At 44.7% G+C, this 12,294-nt stretch overlaps 1 protein-coding gene across 2 annotated transcripts in view; it reads right to left on the bottom strand.

The window, feature by feature from the left end:
- LOC119393374 (uncharacterized) overlaps nt 1-12,294 on the bottom strand; it is a 55,833-nt gene that overhangs the window by 17,674 nt on the left and 25,865 nt on the right. The window lies entirely within an intron of this gene.

The raw sequence follows: 12,294 nt of genomic DNA, 5'->3' as shown, positions 1-12,294 counted from the left end.
ATTGTCGCTTTCAGTCATGGAAAAGTGTTAGGTTTACGCCGGCTGTGCACAACAGATTTTCTGCAGCGTCTAGGTTCCCTTGGGGTGCATTTAAATAAGCCCCGCACTAACGTTCTCGTTAGCAGACTTACCGAGTAGGAACGGGTTTAGCGCGAAAGAAACCTTCAGCCCTTACGCATCTCTGGCTCGTGCTCGAAAGTTGCTTGCAAACTCCACGCAGAGCTATGTCGCTGCGTCGCCTTAATTGGAAGGATTTTAAGGCATTTAGCGGGGGATTTGCATGCGCATTTCGCAGGCGCTACTGACACGCTTTGGTGGCTTTCAAGCTGCCGCTTCGGCCCGTCTGTTGTACCTTACTAAGTAGAGGAAGCAACCTGTGGTACGTTTATGAATAAATAAATAAATAAATAAATAAATAAATAAATAAATAAATAAATAAATAAATAAATAAATAAATAAATAAATAAATAAATAATGTGGCACAATATCATAAGAGAAATCTTGGCTTTGCGGCTTGTGTCGAAAACGTCTGAAACATTCATTTCATGCACTTTCCCCTGAAACTGTTCACTGTAGTGAATGACACTATAATTGACAAATATACGTAAGAAAACGTTTGTCTTTAATTGACTGTACTCTCACCCCCATTAGTCATGTGGCGTCAACGTGGCAGTAGAAAGACAAGCAAGCTGGCTTGTAGCCTTGTTTACTTCAGGCTAAAGCAAGGACAACATTCGGGAGCAATTTATCCATTCATGTCACCTGCACTTGCATCGAATGTTAGAGCGGAAACTGATGTATTCGCTTGAGCATTTCTTTGAGAAACGGGCACATGAATGTGCACTAATTGGGCCGCATTTCTAATGTTAGGTAAGCACAATCCGCCCCCCTCCTCCCCTTCCACACAAACACACACACACACACACACACACACACACACACACACACACACACACACACACACACACACACACACACACGCGCGCGCGCGCGCGCGCGCGCGCGCGCTCATGGCTAGGCATCTTCGCTTTTTATGTTAGTCATAGCATTACAATGAAAATTTGTGTTACTGATCAGCTGTGTTTTAAGTGCGAAGAAAGCATCTCTGGGTAAATATACGAAGGTTTTTTTTTTTTTAATATAACTTCTGCAGATATATTTCGCACATATATCTTCAAACACTAAGTGGGAAGAATGACGTAGAAAGGTCATAGTAGAATCTCTTCAGAGTAAACGACCTGGAGAACGAACAGCCTGTCTGAAAGCGCTATCACCAAGCAAAACGAAGCAACAGTAAAAAGAAAAAAGAAAGGACAACGACGCTAGCAAGAGTTGTGGGTAGGAACAATGGGCGAGCGTTTCGTAGTCGTAAACTCGTTTAGAGTAAACGACACGGCAGCTTCCTCGGGCTCGTGAAATGAGATTCCGGCGAAAGCACGGTGTTCTTGATCACGCGACTCCTTCTACTGTACGAGCTCGTTACGCGGCCGTTTCGAGAGGCTTTCGCGCGTCGACTAAACTGATCTCGCGATCCTTCTAGCGAACGAGCTTTCCGCGCAAATAAAGCGTCCTGCATAGGAGCACGCTACACACAACGATAAGCTAGAAGTAGCGTTGTGGTAAATCCATAAAGGGGTCGTAAACAACAACAACAAAAAAAAAATGTTCACCTTTAGATGGCCTCAAAGGCCCTTTACGGAACGCAATAGCGGGAGACAATCAACAAGCTCAATTTATCCCACAATTTGCTTTGCCCTCGAGGATAGCTTCACACCGAGTCGTCTATATTTGCTACTTGTAAAATGACGTCGTGCTAGTTTTGCCCTATATTTCAGTACCTTTTTCGTATCTTGGTTTCCTCTTCTTGAGCTTGTTTTTGCGAATCCAAAGGGAGATAGGCTTTCAGTTTACTGCTAAATTGGAAAGAACGCGATTGCACACGATTTGCAGTTGTGGTTTTTTTGCAAATGTCGACCATTGGAAGGTGCCTTCTGTAAAACAGTGTGTCATAATAGACAAACAAGGCCGATAGTTCTCCGGGTCACAGTACTACTGATTCCTTCATTGTATAGTGCGTTGCTCCTTTAGTCTGAGGTACCATATACACCCAGCCACTTCCTGTGTGTTATCATGGCTGGGGAAGCCACGGACAATGAAGCCAGAGCTGGAGAACCCAGAAAAGTCACATTGCTACGGTCAAAAGAAATGTATAGCTGAATGGACGGCAAGGAAAGTGGACGAAAAAAACCGTAACATTATCAAATTATGGTCTTCATCGTTGACATATTGCGTGATTTGCAATAACATTCTCTTAGAAATCTTACTTTAGGTCTTACTAAATGTCTGATGAAGCATTGTCGTAGTTGTGCCGTGGTCATACCCACGGTAAAGGTTCGCCCCACTTCAGGTAGTCACCCACATCGAAAACACGAAAGCGCCAAAAGTAAACAGTCAATATGGTAACCTTATGGAAGTGAATCGTAAAATATTTGCAGGTGCATAATGCCAGCTTTAAAGACCACTTTCTTCCTCTCCCTTTTCTGTCCCTGAGATAACTCATCTCGCCACAAGCAAAACCCCATTTCTGAAAGAGAAAAGAATTTTTTTCCTTTTCTTCGCTTCTATACATCGCGAAAACATATTTTATTATAAAACTTTTATTTTCTTTATTAGGCTTAGGGCTCCTCTTGCAACCCTAACGATCGCGACTTGACACTTTTTATATGCGAGCGTAAAGTATGAATAGGTGCGCAAGGCATTGCCTTATCGCACAAAGGGAATGCGGGGAGGCGGCCGAGTGCAAAGATAACAAAACCCGTTTCCAGAGCCCTCGGTGGCCCAGGGTTCCCTTTTTGACTTCCTGGCCTTTTCCAAAGGGAAAATCCCCTCCGGCGCTTCTCGGCGACCCCGCCGTTCCTTGCTTTCGGAGAGAGTGTCAGAGCCCTGAATCTGATTTCGTTCCACGTGATCATTACTCAAGAGCGCAGCTCGAGTCCTCCGCGTATCCTAGCTTACGTCCCTGCGTTCGGATTAGCACCGCCTGCGCTGATAGCCTCGGGGTCCCCGAGACAGCGAGATGGCTCAATATAAGATGGAATGGCACGACCCGCCGCTGTACGGGCTTACCACATTGTTTACTTATTTGAGTGGGGAAGGTGGGATTTATTTTATTATTCTTCGAGACGCATCGGCTGCGGTTGGTAAAGTGCGAAGTGACGGCTTATAACGAAGGAAGCGTTGACGCAGCGGTCGCTGCAACGATGGAAGGTAAGCTATCTTTATCTTTGTATTCAAAACAGTGAGGTTGGAACCAAACTTTGGGAGACACAGCTCTTCTCTTACCGCAACAAAGCAGTAAAACAGCAAGTTATTTTCGTCTGCCTTGGTGTTACAGAGGATGCGGTGCTCGGCTGCTCACCTGAAGATCACGGGTTCGATACCGGCCACGGCGGTCGCCTTTTGATGGAGGTGAATTCTAGAGGCCCGCGTACTGTGCGATGTCAGTGTATGTTAAAGAATAGCAGATGGTCGAAATATCCGGAGTCCTCCACACATCGTGCCTCATAATTGTGATTTTGGCTCGTGAAACCCCAGATATTAACAAACCGCAAGTCAGGCGAGCTGGTATTCGTTCCTGCTACATTCAGAGCACAATAGAGGACATAGACAAAATGGAGGCCAGAAGGAGAGCTTACTCGCACGTTCATTTCATCATGATATAAAAGCAGTGAAAGGCCAGAAGCACTCGAGCAGGAAAAAGTTGCATCAGAAAGCAAGAAAGTTAGGTCACTAAAGATGGCCGGCAAGCCAAGCCGGCCATCTTTAGTAACTTAATATTCTTGCTTTCCGATGCAACTGTTATGTATAATGGACACTGGGCTCGACTCGGTGCGGCATGTCTGTAGACTATGAAATAAGTAGTGAATTTGATTTCAGCGCGCATAAATGTTTCGAAATTTAAGGTGTGTGCCTCTCGATGCTCACCGCTAACATTATACCTTCCTGGCCTAATTAAATTTAATATTTAATGGCTGAACATGCAGAATTGTGTCGTTTGAGGATCGCTTTTTCTTTATAGAATGCATAGCGTACGATACTGATAATGTTCAAGGCAACCTCAGTGGTTTGGATATCACGACATATGTTTACATTGAGAAATTCTTATACTTCGTTTATAGCGGCCCCCTTAATATAACAGCCAGTAAGCGTAAATTCTGAAAGCCTTAATTTAACCTTAGAAGTACCTAATAAAAAATATCTGCAGTTCCACTTAAACGTCGTCTTTACATGAATACGCGCGGTGAATGGCGAGCGCCTAATTCATATAAACTTCGTAATATCTCTGCTCAGTTAGTGTTTATGACATAAGAGGTATTTAGGAATATTGCTCAAACTGCGCTAAATGATTTCCTATTTCAGAGAGGTGATGTTTCAGCTACATATCAGGCTGGAAAAGCTGTAATAAATTTCACCTTAACCCCACGCTAGACTCTTGTGTATCAAGCCGGTGTGATCGCTTGTGCTGAAGCTCCTCTTGTACTTCTCATTAATTATGTGTTACTCTCTCTCTCTCTCTCTCTCTCTCACTCTGTCTGATGTACATGACAAATAATGGAACAATAATTTATTTACGTTACTTAGGCTAAAGTATTATAGGCTCCCGCCATGTATTTGATCAGAGCGTGCTTCAGTCTGACGGTCAGTGAACTGCGTATGCGAGAAAAAGCTGAAGTACGAAAATTGCTACTTAACCTCAGTACTTCCCACAGACACCCACAAAATACTCTGAGTGGTGCGAGATATTTACGAAGTGCGCCTGAGTCTACCCACGACTAACGAAGTACCCGTTGACTCTCGCCGAAAGTCAGGCAGACCGTTCTATAAGAACAATTGTCAACGTTTACAGCCGTTGCCAAAAGTTTACGGGTCATGGGATCATTCATCCAACCCTTCCTCCTCTTTCCCTATATACACCTCACCTCATTATGCAGTCAGAAGTTTGTGTTTCCCGTCTGCATATAGTATTCTATACAAAACACGTTGTTTGGCATGACGGACTGCTCTGACAAAATGTTCCAAAATCGAACGTTTACGCAGACTCTGAACAAACAGATCGCTCTCCTGTGCAAGCGCACTGCGTGCGCTAAGAACGCAACAAAAGGAAACTCGATATATCGAGCCGCAGCGCCCAGCCGACCGTCCGGCCTTCTTTTCAAAACACGGCTTATCGCGTTCCGCTTCTCGCAAAATTGTAGGGGCACTGCTTTGGACGCACTACGCTAGCCCTTTCCTAGATAAGTATTTGTATTGCCCGGCCTGTGATCTTTTATTTTAAACGCACGCGAGGAGAGCACGCATGGGGGTGATCGCGTGGCCGATTCATGACCGCTTATTTTGCTGTCTCGCCGTGTTTACACAACGCCCTTATCACGGCAACCTTTGAGCAGGAGCACGTTTTCGCGCTTCCAGTGAATGGCCGCACGGTCTCGTAGGTAAAGATAATAGCCTGACCAGTGTTGCCTTATTTTCTCAGTATAATTTGAAGATAACGTTGACTGAAGTGCAGGCGCAGTGTGTTTATATCAGTAAATTCGCGCATATAATGAACTTTCGGGGATGAAACTTAGGCACATGTGCCTCAAATGAAACGCGCAAAACGGAAATTACGGTCATCTGGCGTTTCTGGCTCCTTTTCTAATACATTTTATGCGGTAAGTGCAGTCTAAAATTATAATTACACCGAATCCAATCATTTTGTATATTCATATATAAGTGAACGAGTACACAGGTATACAAATTACCTCTGTTTTTTGTTTTTCTTTGTAACGAGCATCATCCCCGAGAATTTGTTGTCCATGAATTTATTGTCCACTCCAGCTAATTTTACATTCTTTTCTTAACGTCAGCGCAATTTGTGTCAAACGGCGATGCAGCCTTTCAGATTTCGCACCACACTGCACACTGGGCACAGCTTTATTCAGACAGCTGTACTGTCGGTGAATAAGTAGCCTACGCTGGGAGCATACCGTAGAGAAGGAAGAGGCGCAAGAAGCGCGTACTGAGGTTGCCCATTACACGTATAAAATCACTGAATGATTCCGGCTTCACGGGTAGTCAGACGAGAAGCAATGTGTTTATTTGGAAAACTGAACATAATAACGGTTGCTAAACAACTTCAGTTAACATAGAGAAAGAAAATTTTCAACTCAACTACCACATACGGTATTTCCAGTTAAATCACTCACCCTTCTCCCGAAATGTGTTTTCCGTGTATTCCGATCACTTCCCCATCGCCCAACACCCCGCTTTCTCCACACGTGCGCTTCATTAACCTGGGCTACTTTCACATCACTGTAATCAAGTGCAATAAATGTGATAGATAGCATTTTGTGTTAGTATTTTACAGCAGTTACCTAAGTTAGATAGTATTTGTGATAGATAATTTTTTGTTACAGTATTTTGTGAAAAAATATCTGCAACGAAACATGGTGTTACCCCCAGAAAAATTTTACAACAGTTACCTAACTTAAGAATTTTAAATTCATACCCCACATTCGTTTATTCTGCAAGCAGAATAGCAACCATAGCATCGAAACCCGCCTACTTGCGGCGTCAACTGTGGAAATGACTTACCTAGAGTCGTTTACATAATTAGAGTGGATACGCACAATTTTCCCTTCGCTCAGGAGAGCATCAGAAACACTTATAACACGGGTCTGAGTAAACAAGCAACCCAAACAGTTCAGTAAATTTGTTTATCCTTGAGTTCTAACCCGTAAAACTGTCACCAGTTACGGGCTTCAGTGCATCACACACACACACGAACAAAAAATCACTATCTTTGTACTACGCGTACATACTATATGGGGTCGCATTCGCGTGTACGCTGCACGCGTAAACACATCTCGCGGAGCCGTGCGTGGCCGCTGATGGTTGTTTACGAGAAGTGGAGCCAAGCTACTTGCTCCGCAGTCTCGCTCGCGCGTACCCCAGCGTACATTATGTAGCGCACATAAATCAAGCTACTGACCTAAAGGGGCAACGCACGCCGGGCGCGCAAAAGCGTTTTTGCTAATAGCGCTTCGGCCTCCACGAGACGGCGCGCGAGCTCAGGCGGCAACGAAGGGTGCACGAGGGTCAAAGAGGCAAAGAAGGAAGCCTCCCGGTCGCGTCGTTAAGCGAAAGGCAGCCTTTTTTTCCCCCACTGCCATCAACCCTCCGTACCCTTGGCCCATCAGCTTCATAGCCGTCGCGCGCTTGATCCCCGGGCACCCCCATCCGTGCGCATACTATTAAGAGCCACGGTGAACGGGCAGTGACGAAAAGCGAAACAACAAATGCGCTTGCCGGGCTTTGACGAGCCCTGCCGGGAAACGAGACGGCAGGGTGGCGGCGAGCGGCTGCTTTAATTACCGAAGCGAAAAGTGAAAATGCGGCGGCAGCGAAGCTTGATTAGAGAAAGAGAGAAAAATAGCGGGTATAAATGAAATACGCATAAGAGAAGCGTCCTCAGAGCGCCCTCCTAGGTCTTCTCGGTACCGCGTGCGCCGCTAAATCTGAGCACCACCTGCTTCATTTCTATATATTGGATTCTTTTTCTCTTGCTTTTCCAGGGCAGCGCGTAACCTCGTCTCCCAAATACTTCCGACTCTAGGAGCCTCTCGGTCCCTACTTTGTGCCGCTTTTCTCGGCCTTTATTCGGGAGTCTCAGCTTCTCCGTTCGCTTTTTCTTCCTTCCGCATTTCGTAATTCTAAGTCGTCTTTGAGTTCCACAAAAGTGTTACCCTTGCTCTCCGCCACACGCATACCACGCCCGCAGCTCTCGTTTCTGATTACTTCTCGCCTCTGTTTCCATATCACCGCTTTTTTCCCTGCATTGTCGGGACATCAACGGGCCCTTTTCGGTCCCCCTTTTCTGCAAGGGCTGCGAAGAAAATCATTTGTATCTCTCCCGCTAATGACCGGAACGGTGTAAGAGAAGCGAATGCAGCTGCGGACGAATCTTTCGGGGCGCGAGTTTACGAGGCTTCTTCGCGCACGCGCGGACTTCTTGGTTGCTTCTTCCTTTTGAATCCCCTTCCTCCTTGACCTTGAGCAGGCCGAAAAAAAAAAGAAATGGTTGCGGCCTTGTCACTCGTTTATTCATTTGTTGCACTAGTGCTGTTGTGAGAATATGCAACTCTTGTGATTTGAAGGAAAGCCAATCATAAAAAGTGATACACGCACCACATGAGCTGTATAAGCCCGTCATTTTATAGGTGCATATATATGGAACAATTATTATTATTATTATTATTATTATTATTATTATTATTATTATTATTATTATTATTATTATTATTATTATTATTATTATTATTATTATTTGCACAACAGAATGATTATTTGCGCGAACTGGTTGACCAGCCGCGCCTTGTCCTGCCGTCGTATCTCTGCTTTCGTCTGTCGTGCGCTGAAATTTTTACTTCTTTTGTAATTACGTGATGGAGCTTCAATTCACTCACTGACTGATTGATTGATTGATTGATTGATTGATTGATTGATTGATTGATTGATTGATTGATTGATTGATTGATTGATTGATTGATTGATTGATTGATTGATAAGTTTGCAAGCAACAGTAATAATGCAACGCGTGGAAATCACATTAACAGATCGCCAGGAATGGAGAAGCAGGAATAAGAGTTGAAGCAGATATTCTTCGATCGGCCAGCTTCTGGGAAAGCTAAAAAAAAAAAGCTACAAAGGAACTATTGGTAACAAGCAATGTAATACGCACTGCGCTACTAATTAACCGGGAAACATGAATAGGTGCTCTCAGTGAAGCCTCGTCCTTCATTATATAGCAGTTGAAACGTTCCGCTGATGCTCGACACTCGACAATTCGCCAGTCGGCCTAATGCTGTATTTAAAACGGAATGATGGTCCACAAAGCGAGGACGGAGGCTAGCAGCAGTTGACGCCCTGTTCCGTGCATATTTAACTCAAGTGACCATAAAAAGGAGCCTATTGTAGCATCTTTTTCTTTGTTGATGATGAAACTTACTGAAAGTTAGAAGTTGCTACAAAATTCTGCAAGAGTGCACCTTGTCATACTGCGAGAAAAATCAGAGCATACATTGTGTTGTCATGCAGGCTTTTATTTTTATTTTCATGCTTTTCCATTTCATGTATGCCTCGTTAGCAGTAATACGTTACGGCAAGCTGTCTCGCTACCTTATACTTCTAATTTTCCAAAGGGTGATGCCCACATACAGTGTCATCGACGGCATTTCCAATGGCTGACAGTGTGAAGTGTGATGACGTCTGCGGCAGTGAAGAATACATCGAGCATTTTTATTCTGCCGGTATCCGCGCTGTGAATTATAAAAACAATCACTCTGTAACACGAGACAGTGAAACCATTCTTGTGCCCCAGGAGGACAACTGGCCCATGCGAAAGCCTTTGTCTGAGTGGTGCAATCCCGCACTCGTACGCGAATGCATCCCACTTATCCTTTACATCCCTATCTCCCTCTTTGCCACAATTCACTTCCCTTTCCCATTCTCCCATCCAGGTAGGCAACGAGATGCTTTTCTTGTTAACCATCTTGCCTTTTACCTTTCTGTTTCCTTCCTTCCTCGTTTTGAAAACAAAGCTTCAGAGAAACGCTTCAAACATCTGTGTTTGCGCATAAAAAGTGTCAAATTCTGTAATTTAGAATTAGTACTCCGCTACGACCACATTCAACAAGACGATCGCTCTTTCAGTGAATCAAAAGGGCTGCCTCTTTTAACGAAGTATACGTTATTCTTTTATTCTATTCAGTCTTCACAAATAAGACCTCGTGCCTAATTAGATGAAGGGCCTTATTTTAACAGGTAATTGGCTTATTCCTGACCTTTCAACTCCACCCGCTGCCTTGCGCTCCACTCATCATCTTTGAATAAAGCTTGAACGCAGCGTTCCTTAGAGAAAGTAGAACAGCATCTCATAGCATGTTCTGACGACGGTGCTTTTATCTTTGTTTCCGTCGACGTGGAGAGTGGTAGGGATGTTTACTGTGTGCCAACAGAAAAAAAAAGAATAGAACAAGCTAAAATAAGTGGAGGAAAAGATTTAGGAGGACTATGGACACAAGGGACGATGCAATAGAAAAAATAGCCAGCACATAGGAAAATAATTACGACAATAATTTACGCGGCCGTCCACGGGCTTCCGTGAGCATCTCCCTTTTCACGTTGTCATTTTTTCCCCTGCCACATTTTGTTCTTGCGGGAGAGGGGGGGGGTGTGCAAAGCAATTCCTTTTCCCCGCCATTGTGCGCCTCTCCCGGTAGCCCCTCGCCAGCGCCGTCAAACGGCGGTGGAGATTAATGACTCGGCGCCGCAATTTTAGTTTCCTCTTTCCCCTCCTACTTCCCTTCACCCACCCCTCCTCTCCCACCACACACGCGCGAACACGGGTACGTGTACTCACGTAGACGCGAAGGCGCAAAATAGCAGTGGCAACGTCCTGTGACAGGCACACAAAGTGCGGGAGAGCGCCGCCTGGCGGCCACTGCTCCCGCTTCAACCATGCGGCGCAGTTAATCCCTCAACCTTGTTTTTCTTCCTCTAAATTCCCCGCTCTTTCTGGCGTTATTTTTCTTGCTCGTTTCAGTTCGTTCCGACAATCGATCGCGTCCTCATAGACCCTACAAAAGGGCGAGCTGCCTCGGTCCCTATACACACGAGTCCAGCGCCGAACCTTTGCCCCGTTGAGCGGGAAGGCGAAGAAAATTAGTCATCCCTGCTTGGAAGAATGAGAAGGCTTCAAGGAGATGTCACTATTTCCTGGAGAGCTGTTTGCCGCTGTCCATTCTATGAAGGCTGTCGGATACTTTTCTATCTTCTTTTCTTCCGTTATCTTATTTTCTAACTCGTCTGTGATGAACGATGCTTGCCAATGTACGCGTTTCTTCTGACAAGCGCCAATGGTGAGGAGAACGACAGCACCGTAGGGTTGGAGATTGGATAAGTTTTTTTTTGTTTTGTTTTTTGTTCTTTTGCTGTGTTGTCTCCCTTTGTGTACAAGTGGAGCTGAAAACCAAGTAACCTGAAGCAGCCAGACACGTGCGACTACGCAGAGTGAAAAAGTATTTGTTTGCTGGCTACGTCGTAACTTCTTTATTGCAATTTTGTCATCTACACTAGCCCAAGAAATTCTGTGGCCTGAATAGGGCAATGAAGTAGACAGTAAAAGAGCCCGAGTTGCACGAATGGGTTGCTATGGTTACTGAAAAATAGCGACTTTCTTTGTTTTCTGTAACGTGGTATAATCCAGCGTGAGAAAAGCACAGCGAATGAGAATGTCTCGAGACAGTGTATGGTAACCTCTTTCAGTGCTTAGCGTGTTGCTTCGAAGGTTGCTCTCTGGGTGGAAAAGAACAAAGAAATGAAATGAAGGAGCGCTGTGTGGAGATTGTCGCGGGAAATCTTGTCAGCATGAACGCGTGGAAGGGGAAAACGAGCGCGAAGCAGTGACAGCTTCGAAGGACAAGTCGTCGATTGGCCCTCATCGACCCGGAAGTGGGAGCGGAAGCTGGCAGGCTGCCTCAGTCACAGCAAAAAAACAAGAAAAAAGAAAGCTGCCCTCCGAAACCCGCAGCAGTGATATCCCTGCCTTTCGTGCACAGGCTTACAACGTTGCCAGCTTTTATCTGACATAACCTAATCCAATACTAAAGAAGTAACAGTGACACAGAAAAGTAGCAAAGTAGCAAACTTCAGGAGAAACGTGAACGTCATCATAAAGGCTGCTGGTTATCTCTGAAGCATTACTTTGGCTTTTAAATTTGTGATGGGGTATGAAAACGTGTTTCAATCTCCATCACTGTTGGCCAAAGGTGCAACAAGTGACAACCGAACGATGCAGCTTCCATGCAGAGACGGCAGATCTGTCTTTACTGGAAGTGATGTATAAAATATGCATTATTTAGCACGGGTCCTTGTTTATTTTTGAATTATGTTAACTATTATTATTCTCTTACTACAGTAAAAGCTCGTTAATTCGAATTTCACTTCACCGGAACAAAGTGTCTGAACTAATTGAATTCTGAATTATCGAAAGTATCAAGAAAACAATAAACAAATGTCTAACAGGTTCATTTTCTTGTCGAATACGTATATCCTGTACATACTTTGCTTAAGCGCAGTGTAAAAGCCGCAATTTTTGCCACTCGCGACTTTTTTCACAAGGTGACCGCGGCTCAAGACCTCCCTGTGTGAACTAACCCGAAATGTGTTAACCCGAAAAGAAACGCTGCACATTTG

Source organism: Rhipicephalus sanguineus, chromosome 5, assembly GCF_013339695.2.
Source record: "Rhipicephalus sanguineus isolate Rsan-2018 chromosome 5, BIME_Rsan_1.4, whole genome shotgun sequence".
NCBI classification, from domain to species: domain Eukaryota; kingdom Metazoa; phylum Arthropoda; class Arachnida; order Ixodida; family Ixodidae; genus Rhipicephalus; species Rhipicephalus sanguineus.
The sequence above is the reverse complement of the archived record's forward strand: the minus strand, read 5'-3'. Positions and strand labels throughout refer to the sequence as shown.